Raw genomic sequence first — 16,384 nt, forward strand, 5'->3', positions numbered from 1 at the left:
GAGAATTACTTCGAGCAGATAGTTAGAGAACCAACTCGTGAAGCTAACGTTTTAGACCTCATAGCAACAAATAGACCGGAACTTTTCGACTCCGTGAATGTAGAAGAGGGTATCAGTGATCATAAGTCAGTGGTTGCATCAATGACTACAAGTGTAATAAGAAATGCCAAGAAAGGAAGGAAAATATATTTAAGAGTGATAGGGCACAAATCGCAGAATATCTGAGTGACCACCATCAAACGTTCATTTCTGTGGAACGAAAATGGAAAAAATTCAGAAACATCGTCCAGTACGCCTTAGATAAGTTCGTACCGACTAAGGTCCAAAGCGAGGGGAAAGATCCACCGTGGTATAACAATCATGTACGAAAGGTACTACGGAAACAAAGAAAGCTTCATCATAGGTTTAAGAGTAGTCGAATCATAGCTGATAAGGAAAAGCTGAACGAAGCGAAAAAGAGCGTAAAGAGAGCAATGAGAGAAGCATTCAACGAATTCGAACATAAAACATTGGCAAACAATCTAAACAAGAACCCTAAAATGTTTTGGTCATATGTAAAATCGGTAAGCGGATCTAAATCCCCTATTCAGTCACTCGTTGACCACGATGGCACCGAAACAGAGGACGACCGAAGAAAGGCAGAAATACTGAATTCAGTGTTCCGAAACTGTTTCACTGCGGAAAATCGTAACACGGTCCCTGACTTCAGCCGTCGCACGGACGCCAAAATGGAAAATTTTGAAATAAACGATATCGGAATTGAAAAACAACTGCTATCACTTAGTAGCGGAAAAGCATCCGGACCAGACGAGATACCCTTAAGATTCTACAGTGATTATGCTAAAGAACTTGCCCCCTTTCTATCAGCAATTTATCGTAGATCGCTGGAAGAACGTAAAGTACCTAGCGACTGGAAGAAAGCGCAGGTCGTTCCCATTTTCAAGAAGGGTCATAAATCAGATGCGAATAATTATAGGCATATTTCGCTTACGTCAATCTGTTGTAGAATGATGGAACATGTTTTGTGTTCTCGTATTATGACGTTCTTAGATAATACAAATCTCCTTCATCATAACCAACATGGATTCCGCAAACAGAGATCATGTGAAACTCAGCTCGCCCTATTTGCCCAAGAAATTCACAGTGCCGTAGACACTGGCGAGCAGATTGATGCCGTATTCCTGGACTTCAGGAAGGCATTTGATACGGTTCCGCACTTACGTTTAGTGAAAAAAATACGAGCTTACGGAATATCGGACCAGGTTTGTGATTGGATTCAGGATTTCCTAGAAGAAAGAACACAACATGTCATTCTTAACGGTTCAAAATCTGCAGATGTAGAGGTAATTTCGGGAGTACCGCAGGGAAGCGTGATAGGACCTTTATTGTTTACAATATACATAAATGACTTAGTTGACAACATCGGTAGCTCAGTGAGGCTATTTGCAGATGACACGGTTGTCTACAAGAAAGTAGTAACATCAGAAGACTCGTACGTACTGCAGGAGGACCTGCAGAGGATTAATGCATGGTGCGACAGCTGGCAGCTTTCCCTAAACGTAGATAAATGTAATATAATGCGCATACATAGGGGCAGAAATCCATTCCAGTACGATTATGCCATAGGTGGTAAATCATTGGAAGCGGTAACGACCGTAAAATACTTAGGAGTTACTATCCGGAGCGATCTGAAGTGGAATGATCACATAAAACAAATAGTGGGAAAAGCAGGCGCCAGGTTGAGATTCATAGGAAGAATTCTAAGAAAATGTGACTCATCGACGAAAGAAGTAGCTTACAAAACGCTTGTTCGTCCGATTCTTGAGTATTGCTCATCAGTATGGGACCCTTACCAGGTTGGATTAATAGAAGAGATAGACATGATCCAGCGAAAAGCAGCGCGATTCGTCATGGGGACATTTAGTCAGCGCGAGAGCGTTACGGAGATGCTGAACAAGCTACAGTGGCGGACACTTCAAGAAAGGCGTTACGCAATACGGAGAGGTTTATTATCGAAATTACGAGAGAGCACATTCCGGGAAGAGATGGGCAACATATTACTACCGCCCACATATATCTCGCGTAATGATCACAACGAAAAGATCCGAGAAATTAGAGCAAATACGGAGACTTACAAGCAGTCGTTCTTCCCACGCACAATTCGTGAATGGAACAGGGAAGGGGGGATCAGATAGTGGTACAATAAGTACCCTCCGCCACACACCGTAAGGTGGCTCGCGGAGTATAGATGTAGATGTAGATGTAGATATGAAGTGGGACAAGCATGTAATGGCAGTTGTGGGGAAGGCGGAGAGTCGTCTTCGGTTCATTGGTAGAATATTGGGAAGATGTGGTTCATCTGTAAAGGAGACCGCTTATACACTAATACGACCCATTCTTGAGTACTGCTCGAGCGTTTGGGATACCTATCAGGTCGGATTGAGGGAGGACATAGAAGCAATTCAGAGACGGGCTGCTAGATTTGTTACTGGTAGGTTTGATCATCACGCGAGTGTTACGGAAATGCTTCTGGAACTCGGGTGGGAGTCTCTGGAGGAAAGGAGGCGTTCTTTTCGTAAATCGCTACTGAGGAAATTTAGAGAACCAGCATTTGAGGCTGACTGCAGTTCAATTTTACTGCCGCCAACTTTGGATTTCGCGGAAAGACCACAAAGGTAAGATAAGGGAGATTAGGGCTCGTACAGAGGCATATAGGCAGTCATTTTTCCCTCGTTCTGTTTGGGAGTGCAACAGGGAGAGAATATGCTAGTTGTGGTACGAGGTGCCCTCCGCCACGCACCGTATGGTGGATTGCGGAGTATGTATGTAGATGTAAGCCCCAAGGGACCTATTTCAAACAAATTTGGAACACACATCCCTTACTCTCAGGCAACAACCGCTTTGGGGATGAGAACCAGCTGCCTATGATAACTCAGGAGATATGGCACCATAAAGAATGACACACGTGAAAACTGCAGCGTTTTGCCTGACGTTTATTACTTACGTGCTACTAACTCTGATTGCGAGACATTACGCAGGCAGTATTCACATATCATGTCCATTATAATTATCCGGGCTGTTATGCCGTGGTCGGTTGACGAATTCTGTGTCGTGCGTTGAAGCACCCACGCAGAAATCATACTGACGTACAGGCTACTGCAAAATCTAAGGTTTTCCTTACGTTTGTTAAAAATGTAACGGAAAGAATAGGGAGGATCTTGACGAAGCGGAATATTACCGTAATTTACAAGCCTACCAGGAAGATACAGGAATACCTTAAGCCTGCCAAGGACGCTCGCAAACCACAGGAAAAAGCTGGAGTGTATAGGATCCCATGCAGCTGTGGTGATGTTTATGTGGGTACCACTAAAAGAACTGTTTCTAAACGTTTGGAAGAGCATAAGGGAAATTGCAGAAGAGGAGAAACGGAACGATCAGCTGTTGCGGAGCATGCTTTCCAGCCAGGGAACCACAATATTCGTTTCGAGGAGACGCAAGTACTAGCGGCCACGGGCGGATATTACGAAAGGCTCTACAGGGAGGCAATCGAAATCGCTAAACACCCTAATAATTTCAACCGTAAGGAGGAGGGCGTCAAATTAAACGGTATATGGATGACGGTGTTAAAGAAGATGTGTACCACCCGTCCACCACTGGGTGATGGCAACGGCGATCGACGGTGACGGACAGCGGCCAATTGCACTGACGTTTTCAAAACACGTGACGTCACGCCGCGGCGCGGGAGCGCGCGGACACGGAATTTAGCGGCAGTCAGTAGCGAGCCAGTGGGTGTGTTGGACCTTCCATCGAGCTACGGACCCCCTTGATGTCTCCCGCAGTCGGAGACGAAACGTTGGGAATCGACACAGAATTCGTCAACCGACCACGGCATAACAGCCCGAATAATTATAATGGACATGATATTTCCGGCCGCGAAAGTCTATATTTTAGTATTCACATATGCCGCTAAATGCAACTTGAATAATGTACCAAAGTACCACACATATTTCAGGAGATATTGTAACGCCGCGCTTTGTGCACACGATACTCATTAAAGCCTGTACTATGGTAAGTTGACGGGCTTCACCTTATGAGAAAGGATTTTTGTATAGAAATTGACCGCGTGTACCTGGATGGAGGCAAATCAGACTTACACCCACTCTGTAATAACAATGATACGTCAAACAAGTCCGAAATGCATCTACACGTCAGGACGGACGAGAAACAACACAGAAGATGCTACCAATTTGTTAATAATACGGTCGCCAGCCTAATTAGGCATTAACTGAGTTTCTTCCCTGTGCAAGTTGATGTACGTTCGTGCAAAACAGCACGTAGTAACACTGCATAATATGGTAAATTTTAGAACCAGAAAATCTACTGAACTGATAATTTCACTTTCTGTACAGATATGGGTAAACCATAAATACATAACAATACACTATAATGTTTACTATAAAACTTCGTACTGTCTATTTATCTGGTTAAAATCGGGCATAGGTTACCCTAGAAATAGCACTTTCGAAACACACACACAATGTCAGTTTTGAAAAAGGTAAAACACCAATAAATTTTGGTTTTATATTGACTTTAACTTTGCTGGTCAAATCAATTCAATACACTTCTGAATTTAAATGAATAGAAAAAAGGGGGGGGGGGTCCTGAAACTGTTATGATCACTGTACTGAAATTTTTGATTATCGAAATCGTTAAGCACTCAAGATTTCCAATATATGAGTTACTACTCTTTTTGTCCTATTTCTTGCTCATTTAACTACCATTATTTTTGTCTCAAATTAATTATACTTCATTACTAAACCAATTTCAACATTATCTTCCAACTTTGTCAGACCTATATTATTTACCTATATATTCATTAACAACAAAGTTCATTAAACATCATTCTAACATAGATAGGTCTGCAGGTAATTATTATTAACATAAACTTTAATTCTTCATCTCGGGACACTCGGATTGCACAATATGTGGAAAGGACCCTGTCTAGGTTAGTGATGAGGATAATTAAATTATAGCAGAGTTCTGGTAAAAGTTAAGTTGTTATTGAACAGTCAGGAACAAAAGTAACACTGGTCCACACGAATACAGTACTAAAAGTTTCAACCTGTTCGTATCGATGCGGCGGTTGGCGGGCGGCGAGATGGCGAGGCACAGACCACACATACAATCACAGCAATGGCTCTTGATGTACCGGCACTTTACTTCTTCTTAGCGTCGCAATACTTTTCCATATAGTGCCTATGGAATTTTGCCATGCTGTATGGGCGTCGGAACGGCATATCCGAGGCTCAATGAAACTACGTCTTCCAGGAGAGCCTCCTCGATCCAGAACGTGTTGCTCAGACCAATGCCCAACTCTGACTACTACTGCTGAGCCCGTTATGCCGTGCAGCGCCCGTGTGCATTTTCCCGCGCTCGCCTGCCATCCACCTTTTACCGCTCCCCTACAGACAGGGTACTCACCCGAGGTTTTGCATTCTACATATCCCAATACATTGCCTACGTATGGACCAGACGCACAAGTACAACTTTAACATCTTACAACTGTTTCAACATTTCTTACATTTCAATTTTGTTGCAATTTGACATAAACATTAATATTCACATCGAAAATTGGTTACAGTTCCTTTATCATCATGGGATGAAACAAAAGAGAAATGAAATCAGAACATCGATTACACTAATTTATCGAAAATCATAAGAAAAAATTTTTATATGTAAAATAGAACAGCGTTGTTGTTGTTACAATATGACGTCATGAACACCGAGATGCGTGACAAATCGCAGCACCATGCACTGCAGTATACGCTTATGCACCTGAACGCATCTACACAAATACATCGTTATACAACCCAAAATTCAAAAGATATAACGTCAAAAACGTGAGGCGCCTGAAAAAAATGCCACATACTGCATTACATTTTGACACATTTATTCTTTAGCACTTTTAGTGAGCCATTATCAAGCACACTCGCTATGTCATGTATTGCACACAGTGCTCATCATAATCTTTTATCTCACAAACATAAAACCAGAAGTCGTACTCCACCGCAATACCATCTAGGTACTGCTGCCTGCAGCATACGATGGAGTACGACTTCTGGTTTTACGTATGTGAGATAATAGAATGTGATGAGCACGATATATAATACACGACGTAGGAAGTGTGCTTAGTTATGGGTCACTGCCGATTACGGGATCGTCCGCATAAGCATTGCAGCCGAATACATGTCCAGCGAGAGACAGCCCAGCCTGGAGGCCGCAGAGCAACGGTTCCATGGCGAAAGCAGAGGGGGCAGCCTTGTCGCACCTAAAGCTGTCGGCACACGGACCGTGCTGTCCAACGTTAACGTTGAGCGTGCTGAGTTCAACGTGCTGCTGAACGTTAAGAAACGATGCGACTTGTGCATACGGTATGTGGGGCCCCAACGTGGTATACGCGATCGCAACGCACTCCAGCGGCAGTTGAGGGATGTTTCTAGTTCGTAAATCACACTGTTTACTCAACGGGCGCGCGTAAAATTCCAACGTTAGCTGTATTAAAACGCACATTTCCTCCATCGTCCACAAAAACGAAAGTACCATGTCCAGTCAATAAGGACACAGGTTTATAAAAGTTCCATTACAAACAGCGCGGTACGAATTTGGAATACTTCTCCGCATAAGATAAACATTATTTCATATTTCCCACATTTTAGTAAAACCTCAAGGTTCAAATGGCTCTGAGCACTATAGGACTTAACATCTGTGGTCATCAGTCCCCTAGAACTTAGAACTACTTAAACCGAACTAACCTAAGGACATCACACACATCCATGCCCGAGGCAGGATTCGAACCTGCGACCGTAGCAGTCGCGCGGTTCCGGACTGAGCGCCTAGAACCGCATGACCACCGCGGCCGGCAAACCTCAAGGGCAGTCTTACTTGATCACTCTTCCTATCCAGTAGCAGAATCTTTGCAACATATGAATTACGGAGCGTAAAAGAAAAAGGAGCAAAATATCTTTATACAAGTAGCGCAAGCTGTCCTGTAGATGAAGCCAATCGAACAAAGTCACCCCTCAAAAACTGGTGGACTTATATTTATATAACATTAAATATTATAGCATATACTTATATTAAACTAATAATAAAGCATCAGAACCTAATAAAACGCGAATGTTAAGAAAAAAATTTGGAAGTGTTATAACGCGATCCACCGCCCCAACAAAAACTCGTTATCGGACAGAGATCCTACTCATTACGCTAACCCAAAAACGGGCTCCCTGTATTTAATCGTATTACATTACTGTTGCTAAAAACGTTAATCGTAGATAATTATGTTACTAACTGAAATTTAACTATTAAAAATTGTACCAAGAACAATGGATGGATCTTCATTGTGTCGCTGCCTTCAAATAGCCTAATCTCATAATACGCAAGTTACAATAATTCTTTTGCCACGAATATGATGTTTCTCATTATTTTGTTGGAACGAATCACACAACTAACAACGTGTTTTCCACTGATTCTCAATTTTCTAGTGCTCAGAAACGGCATGTATACGTATGGGCTTCAAATGAATGCCAATATGGCGCCTCTAAACTCTGTTCTGAATGGGGACGGCGTGCGTGTGACGTAGGTGGCGTTGTCCCATCTCATTGGTCAACGTTCAGACGCATGCTCAGAATGTCTGACATGCCAGATATTGCTTTGCACGTTCGCAAAGACTCCCGAACGTGCTATTCCACGCCATGACGTCAGAAACTTGGCACGCTCGATGTTCAACGTTCGGATGCACGGTCCGTGGTTCAAATGGCTCTGAGCACTATGGGACTCAACTGCTGAGGTCATTAGTCCCCTGGAACTTAGAACTAGTTAAACCTAACTAACCTAAGGACATCACAAACATCCATGCCCGAGGCAGGATTCGAACCTGCAACCGTAGCGGTCTTGCGGTTCCAGACTGCAGCGCCTTTAACCGCACGGCCACTTCGGCCGGCTCACGGTCCGTGAGCCGACGGCTTAACGGTGTATGAAGGTGGGAAAAGTGAGACGGCCATTGTAGAGTACATGGGATGTACATCCATTAAGGGGAAGCATTACGTCGTTTATGGTATCCCGTATTGCGGGGCACCCCTTCTAGGTACGCGTGATCGAAATGATCGAACGCTTGATGAAGACAAGAGCTGGCAAAACTCAAGGGACACGAGAACGTGACCAAGTGTTTATGTCTCGATAACGACAAAGGGCAACGCGGATGTTATTGGCACCTCCCAAGGATGTTTGATCGGGGGAAACCACGTACCGAGTTGTCCGTTTAAGCCGCGCAACCAACACCTGGGTAAAGAATTTTGTATCGCTATTGAGCGGGCGGTAATCACATGTTCGTGAGGTACCCTGAGTCTTGTGGATGGGAATGTCGAGGTCGTCGAGGAGTCCGTCTGGGACCTGCATGAGGGGCGACGTAAGGTCACGACAAATTTTAGTCCACATCGGCGCTATTAGGGGACGAAATGTCCGATGAAACTCCAGTGGAAGGCCGTTAGGGCCCGGCAACTTGGATATCAGCATGGGCTTCGCCCTCCGTGACGTCGGCAAGCAGACCTACTATTGTATTCACAGAAATAGAGTCCATGGAGAGTTGGTAGACCGCCGTATTGTTAAATGTAAACGCATTGACGCCGTAGTGTTGTCATCGTGGTGACGTCGTACAGCGTGCAGCATAACATTTTATGCATGGAGAGCAGATCCTATATAGCGTTGGGTATCTATTCACCGCCCATCATCAGTCGTAAGAACATTGATCCAAGTCCTCCGACTGTGGCACGGTTCCGCTATCACATCGTACAGAGATGGACGCTCCTGTGTTAACGCGTCGGGTGTGCGCTGCCTGACCATAGCTCACTCAAGGTGACGGCGAGTGAGTGGGATGTATGAGCTGTGTCTTGACACGATTCACCGTTGCCTGGCACTGTAGTCTGTACCGCATCACAGTTCATTACTGGCAAATGATGAAATAGAAAACCCGGTTTCGTCGCCGCCACACCGCGAACTCCCTTCTGCTACCAATCAAGGCCTTGCGGAGGGCCGACTTTGCGCAAGCACCCACCATGACACGGCAGATCGATATGCGTAACAGAATCGACGACAAGCTGTCCACTTGGGCTCGTTGAGCTTCCGGTAACTGGAAGAAGTAAGATGGATCGTGTTTAGTTTCCATGGTCCCCAGCCGTGGCGGAGACTTATGGCGCAGATACATGCGACTTGATCAGACCACGCAAGGGGTCGTGATCCAGCAGGTTACACCTCTTTGACAATATCGCGGACGATATGAATATGATCGAGGAGGATGGGAGAATGGCTAGTGAAATGCTTAAATCCAAACGATCGCCAAGAATATGCTTCCAAGAGTCTAGAAAGTTGAGGTGCTGGAGAATTGTCCTAGCGCCGCGGCAGTTGGTCCTTGGCTGCCTGGGTGCAGCTGAAATCGCTTCCCATGGTAAATGCATCCGGCCAACCCAGGCGCGACTGCATCTGAGAAGAAGGTGGAACGTTCGCGGCTGCGACCCTAACCAGATGGTGCACAAGGTTGCTGATCCTGACGCCACTAAACTTCAGAACCCTATCTCCGGTATCAGGGAAATAGGTAACTGTATCAGAGGACCGACACCCCTCTACCAGTAAGTGAAGTTCAGGGGGGGGGCATCTACAATAAAATAATGGGGGTCACAAAGGATTGCAACCATTATCTCTCGAAGAAACGCAAAGTCTACGTCTGGAGCATAGAGCTTTTCATGGAATAAAGCGTACGTGAATGGTATTGGCATTGACCATTGTGAGGGGATACATTTGAAAAGCTGCCATTGCCAGGAGAACGGTGTATCTGAACATTCAGAGGGGACAGGAAACTCCTCGTAAGGTCCCCCTTGCTTTGTTCACCTCCAGAACGTCCGTACTCAGCAGACGCCTCACTGGGGCGGTTCAGACGAACTTTGTCACAGGTAACGAGAGCACCCGCATCAGATATAGGGGGGAGGGGGCCGGAAAGCCTGTATCCATAAGTGGATGCTGACTGGACAGGCGAAACGTCCATCTCGTTGTCGAGAGGAGCTGTCACCAGTGCCTCAAATGGTTCAAATGGCTCTAATCTCTATGGGACTTTTCATCTGACGTCATCAGTCCCCTAGACTTAGAACTACTTAAACATAACTAACCTAAGGACATCACATACATCCACGCCCGAGGCAGGATTCTCACCGTAGCAGCAGCGCCGTTCCGGACTGAAGTGCCTAGAACCGCTTGGCCACAACGGCCGGCTCACCGGTGCCGACTGAGTGATAGTGGACACAGAAGGCAGCCCCGCCACGAACGCATAAGAGGGAGGTAGCAGGCGCTGCAGTGACAGCGATGTATCCGATAACTGTCTGAGCCAGTCTACGTTGGACACACCCAGAACGGATATGGCCCTCCAGGCCACATCCTGAACAAGTTTGCACCTGGCCATCATACAAGACGATAGCCCTGCAGCTGGCAATTACCGAGTAGGAGGTCACGTGTTTCGTCTGGTCGATTTTTATCTGACGGACACCATTGAGGACAATATATGTTTTCTACGTCTTCCATGTTTCGGCAACGAGACTGATGACGTTACCGTTAGGTTTAAAGGCTGCCATCACAACGTTCGACGGCATCTCAGACTGAAACGCTCAACGTTCTGAGGTCAAAACCAGCGCGATCTATCACGACAGCAACTGTATGGCCGTCGGAGTATCGGAAATTCAGACCGTTAGCATGGCGCCTCACAATGTAGGACCACAGCTCGTCATTCGTCAGCGTTATGTACACAGCGGTACGAAAGGTCGAAATGTCGAAAGTAAATTCCGAGAACATCTTGCGGCGGAAGACGCTTTTCGTTCCGTATAAAACGTTCAAATTCATACGCATTTGGTCGTTCATGATCGAAAGGAAATGCTAATTTAATCGCGGCCTGTGGACAGGAAAACACCAGAGTAGTCGAAGAATTCGGACACGCCGGCCGCGGTGGTCTAGCGGTTCTAGGCGCTACAGTCTGGAACCGCGTGACCACTACGGCCGCAGGTTCGAATCCTGCCTCGGCCATGGATGTGTGTGATGTCCTTAGGTTAGTTACCGTTTAAGTAGTTCTACGTTCTAGGGGACTGATGACCTCAGCAGTTAAGTCCCGTAGTGCTCAGAGCCATTTGAAGCACTGACCTTTTATACCTTGTTTACGCAGTTCAAATATTTATGATTTCCTTAGGGACCAATCTGGTAAGGTTATCGGTCCCTAGACTTACATACTATTTAAACTAACTTACGCTAAGAAGAACACACACACACACACACACACACACACACACACACACGCACGAGGCAGGGCTCGGACCTCCGGCGGGAGAGACCACGCAATCCGTGACATGGCGCCTCAAACCGCGCGGCCACTCCGCGCGCCTTTACGCCGTTCTATTGCCATCTGTGTATGTGCATTTCGCAGTCCTAAAATTTTTGTCACCTAAGTGTATATTTGTTGATATCCAATATTTGTAGTTGGTTAATCAAGTGCTTTTCTCAAAAGGATGTAAAACATTCTTCATTATATGAGTCGTTTTCTGTTAGATGATCATGAGTGGTTGAATTTGTCTTCCTTCATCTCTAGTTTTTCTCGTGTTCAAAGAATCTTGCAGCGAGTTATATTATTTAAAATCGTTCATATGTAAGGGGAGTTAAGGTGGTGTGTATTGGCTAGCACACGCATGTCACTTTCAGGGTGATGCATTTGCGCCATTAATTTTGTGGGACGGGAGGAAGTAGTTTAGCGTATATAAGCTTACTAGAATAGGACATAAGGAATTCAGGTAGCTAAGGTGTTATAAGTGTGGGCCTATGGATATAATGACAGCCAATAAATAGTTTTATACTATAAAAAAAGTTTTTTAATTATGTTGATATAACATCTTCATTTGTAGATTTGTAGAATCAAGGGATAGCTTTTGTCCTTTTTCGTACAGATGTGGTAGTGCCTGCAATGAAAGGAAATCCGTTACCTCCCAAAATTATTAATTAAGATTGAAAGTGTGTAAAAACTGAAACGTGTAAATTTGCGTCCGTTCACGTTGTCAGTCTTCACTGTGTATGATAGAAATGTCAAAGGTCTTACCATCTATATGAAACTGAAAATTAAGTACCGGGTGATCAAAAAGTCAGTATAAATGTGAAAACGGAATAAATCACGGAAAATTGTAGATAGAGAGGTACAAATTGACACACATGCTTGGAATGACATGGGGTTTTATTAGAACCTAAAAATACAACACTTCAAAAAAGTCCGACACATGGCGCTTCATCTGATCACAATAGCAATAATTAGAATAACAAAGCAAGACAAAGCAAAGATGATGTTCTTTTCAGGAAATGCTCAATATGTCCACCATCATTCCTCAACAATGGATGTAGTCGAGGAATAATGTTGTGAACAGCACTGTAAAGCATGTCCGGAGTTATGGTGAGGCATTGGCGTCGGATGTTGTCTTTCAGCATCCCTAGAGATGTCGGTCCACCACGATACACTTGCGACTTCAAGTAACCTCAAAGCCAATAATCGTTTGGGGACCTGGGAGGCCAAGCATGACGAAAGTGGCTGCTCAGCGCACGAGCATCACCAAACGACGCGCGCAAGAGATCTTTCGCGCGTCTAGCAGTATGCTTGGTTCTAATAAAACCCCATGTCATTCCAAGCATGTGTGTCAGAAAAATGTCTCTGAGCACTATGGGACTTAGCAGCTGAGGTCATCAGTCCCCTAGAACTTAGAACTACGTAAACCTAAGTAACCTAAGGACCTCACACACATCCATGCCCGAGGCAGGATTCGAACCTGCGACTGTAGCACATGTTGTCAGTTTTTGCCTCTCTGTCTACATTATTCCATGACTTATTAATTTTTCAAATTTATACTGACTTTTTGATCACCCGGTAGATTTCGATCTTGCAGACCTTAATAAAGTGCGCGTGCATTTTTGGCCAAACATGAGACTAAAGAGTGCTATTGAGAACGACAACATGGGCCTAAAAGGCTGCAGTGCAGGCGGATACACACTCCAAAGTCTACTGATGTAACTTCGTAAGATGAAGGGTAGCGATGTCCCTTATCATACAAATGCGTTCTGGCAGCTGCCAGTGATCCTGATAGAAATAAGCGGGATCTCACCCCGGCTCCCCGTGTAATCCTACCGCCGATAAATTTCCTCCGCGGCGGAGATGGTCCTGATGCTCTCGGAGTTTTCCTGAGAACCACACGCTGTCTGCAGACCTCGCTGCCGGAGGCTGGCGTCTCTTTATGTAATTCACTGCGGCAGGCGCGTCTCATTCAATAGAGAGCCATTTCGGCTCCTCCCCCTTTTCTCGTCTCCCTTCCGCCCCGCCACACACTCCCTCTCCCCCTGGAGAGAAGAGACCCGCCACAATGATTATTCGACAGCTCAGGCTTTCCCGCGCCAGCTGTTCGCTCACTGGCGGCCACAAAATATTTGTGGGCTGCAAAGAAACTGCGCTGAATGCGATAGGGGAAGATTCTTCAGAGTAACAGTCACATCAACGGATTTTAATATTTATCGTAATAACATCACTTTCTAAATTTAGCATCAAGAAACATCTCCGGAACTGATTTATTTTAACGATATTTCTACTGCTCTTCAGTGACCGGAAGTTAAGAAAATGTGCATACTTGTTTTAAGGAAATCGCAGTACGAATGTGGTGAGTGCTTCTGGAATAAATGAAATACTCTTGGCGGTTGCTTTTCAAGTTTTCCACTAAGATACGCAATTATAAGAACATAGCCTGGAAACCAAGCTATGTTTTATTAAATTGATCCATATGAAAGAACTCTTCTTCGTCTGAATCTACTTCGATACTCTGCAAATCACACTTAAGGGGCGTAGGACATCAAACGGGCCGACTTGGAGCAGGAGAGGCATCACAGGACATTTTAATTTCCAGTGTCTATATTTTTACAAACAAAGTCACAAAGCTTTGTCAGAATCACCAGGAAGGATTCAGGATTCACACTCATTTCAGTGGAAGTTCGAAAACATAACAAAATAATTTTTTTTTACATGTGAAATTTCATCATTTTTTTCACTTACTTATGGCTGCATTTGTTGCTATAGGTACACTTTTCTTCATAAGTTAGAGAGATTCTTCGGTGAATTTTGCACAGCATACATACCATAGTTACAGGTGTATGAAACTCTAGATTTATTTTAATTTATGAAAAAACGAATAAGCTGTTATATTTTAAACTTCATGTTTAGAAAAACACAAATTTTACTGCTAGTTACCTCAATTTTTACTACAGTTTTTAATAGATTTCGAAAATTCTAGAGTTTTATACACCTTTAAGTATGGTTTGTATGCTGTGCAAAATTCATGGAAGAATCTCTCTTACTTATGAAGCAAAGTGTACCTATAGCCACAAATGCTGCCATTAATAAGTGAAAAAAGTGATAAAATTTCACATGTAAAGATAATTATTTCGTTATGTTTTCGAACTTCCACTGCTATGAGTGTCAATTGTGAATCCTTCCTGGTCATGCTGACGAAGTTTTATGAATTTATTTGTAAAAGTATAAACAGTGGAAATTAGAATGTCCTGTGGTGCCTCTACTGCTCCAAGTCGGCCCGTTTGACGTCCAACCCCCCTCAAATGCTTGTCAGATGGTTCATCGAAAGACCATCAAATTAATTCTCTATTAATCTGATTGTGAACAGCGCACGGAGAAAATGAACACCAACAACTTCCTGTGCGAGCTCTGATTTACCTTATTTTGTTATGATGAGCGCTTCCCCCTATGTTGTCGGCTACCACAAAATATTTTCACATTAGGAGGTGAAAATTTGTGAATGAAATTTCGTGAGAAAATTCCGCCGCAACGAATAACGCCTATTTTTAATGATATCCACCCCAAACCCTGTATCATGTCAGTGACACTCTCTCCGCTGTTTCGCGATATTACAAAAGCGCTGCTCTTCTTTGAAATTTTTCGACGTACTCCGTTAATATTATGTGGTAGGGGCCCCAGAGCGTGCAGCAGTACTCCAAGAGAAGACGAACGAGCGAAGAGAAGGCTGTCTCTTTAGTAGATGTGCTGCACTTTCTAAGTGTTCTGCTAGTAAAAAGCAGTCTGGTTTGCGATTCCCACAAAGTTTTCAATGTGTTATTTCCATTTTAAGATGTTCGTGATTTTAATTCATTAAGTACACTACTGGCCATTAAAATTGTTACACCACGAAGATGATGTGCTAAAGACGCGAAACTTAACCGACGGGCAGAAGATGCTGTGATATGCAAATGATTAGCTTTTCAGAGCATTCACACAATATTGGCGTCCGTGGCGACACCTACAACGTGCTCACACGAGGAAAGTTTCCAACCGATTTCTCATACACAAACAGCAGTTGACCGGCGTTGCCTGGTGAAACGTTGTTGTGATGCCTCGTGTAACGTGGAGAAATGCGTACCATCACGTTTCCGGCTTTGATAAAGGTCGGATTGTAGCTTATCGCGATTGCGGTTTATCGTATCACGACATTGCTGCTCTCGTTGGTCGATATCCAATGACTCTTAGCAGAATATGGAATCTGTGGGTTCAGGAGGGTAATACGGAACGCCGTGCTGGATCCAATGGCCGCGTATCACTAGCAGTCGAGATGACAGGCATCTTATCCGCATGGCTGTAACGGATCGTGCAGCCACGTCTCGATCCCCGAGTCAACAGATGGGGACGTTTGCAAGGCAATAACCATCTGTACGAACAGTTCGACGACGTTTGTAGTAACATGGACTATCACCTCGGGGACCATGGCTGTGTTTATCCTTGACGCTGTATCACAGACAGGAGCGCCTGTGATGGTGTACTCACGACGAACCTGGGTGCACGAATGGCAAAACGTCATTTTTTCGGATGAATCCAGGTTCTGTTTACAGCATCATGATGGCCGCATCCGTGTTTGGCGACATCGCGGTGAACACAGATTGGAAGCGTGTATTCGTCATCGCCATTCTGGGGTATCACCCCTCGTGTGGTATGGGGTGCCATAGGTTACACCTCTCGGTCAGCTCTTGTTCGCATTGACAGCAAGTTGAACAGTGGACGACCCGTGGCTCTACCCTTCATCCGGTCCCTGCGAAATTACATTTCAGCTGGATAATGCACGACCGCACGTTGCAGGTCCTGTACGGGCGTTTCTGGATACAGAAAATATTCGACTGCTGCCGTGGCCAGCACATTCTCCAGATCTCTTACCAATTGAAAACGTCTGATTCACGGTGGCCGAGCAACTGTATCGTCACAATACGCCAGTCACTACTC

The sequence above is a fragment of the Schistocerca americana genome, chromosome 1 (genome assembly GCF_021461395.2).
Source record: "Schistocerca americana isolate TAMUIC-IGC-003095 chromosome 1, iqSchAmer2.1, whole genome shotgun sequence".
Taxonomy (NCBI): Eukaryota; Metazoa; Arthropoda; class Insecta; order Orthoptera; family Acrididae; genus Schistocerca; species Schistocerca americana.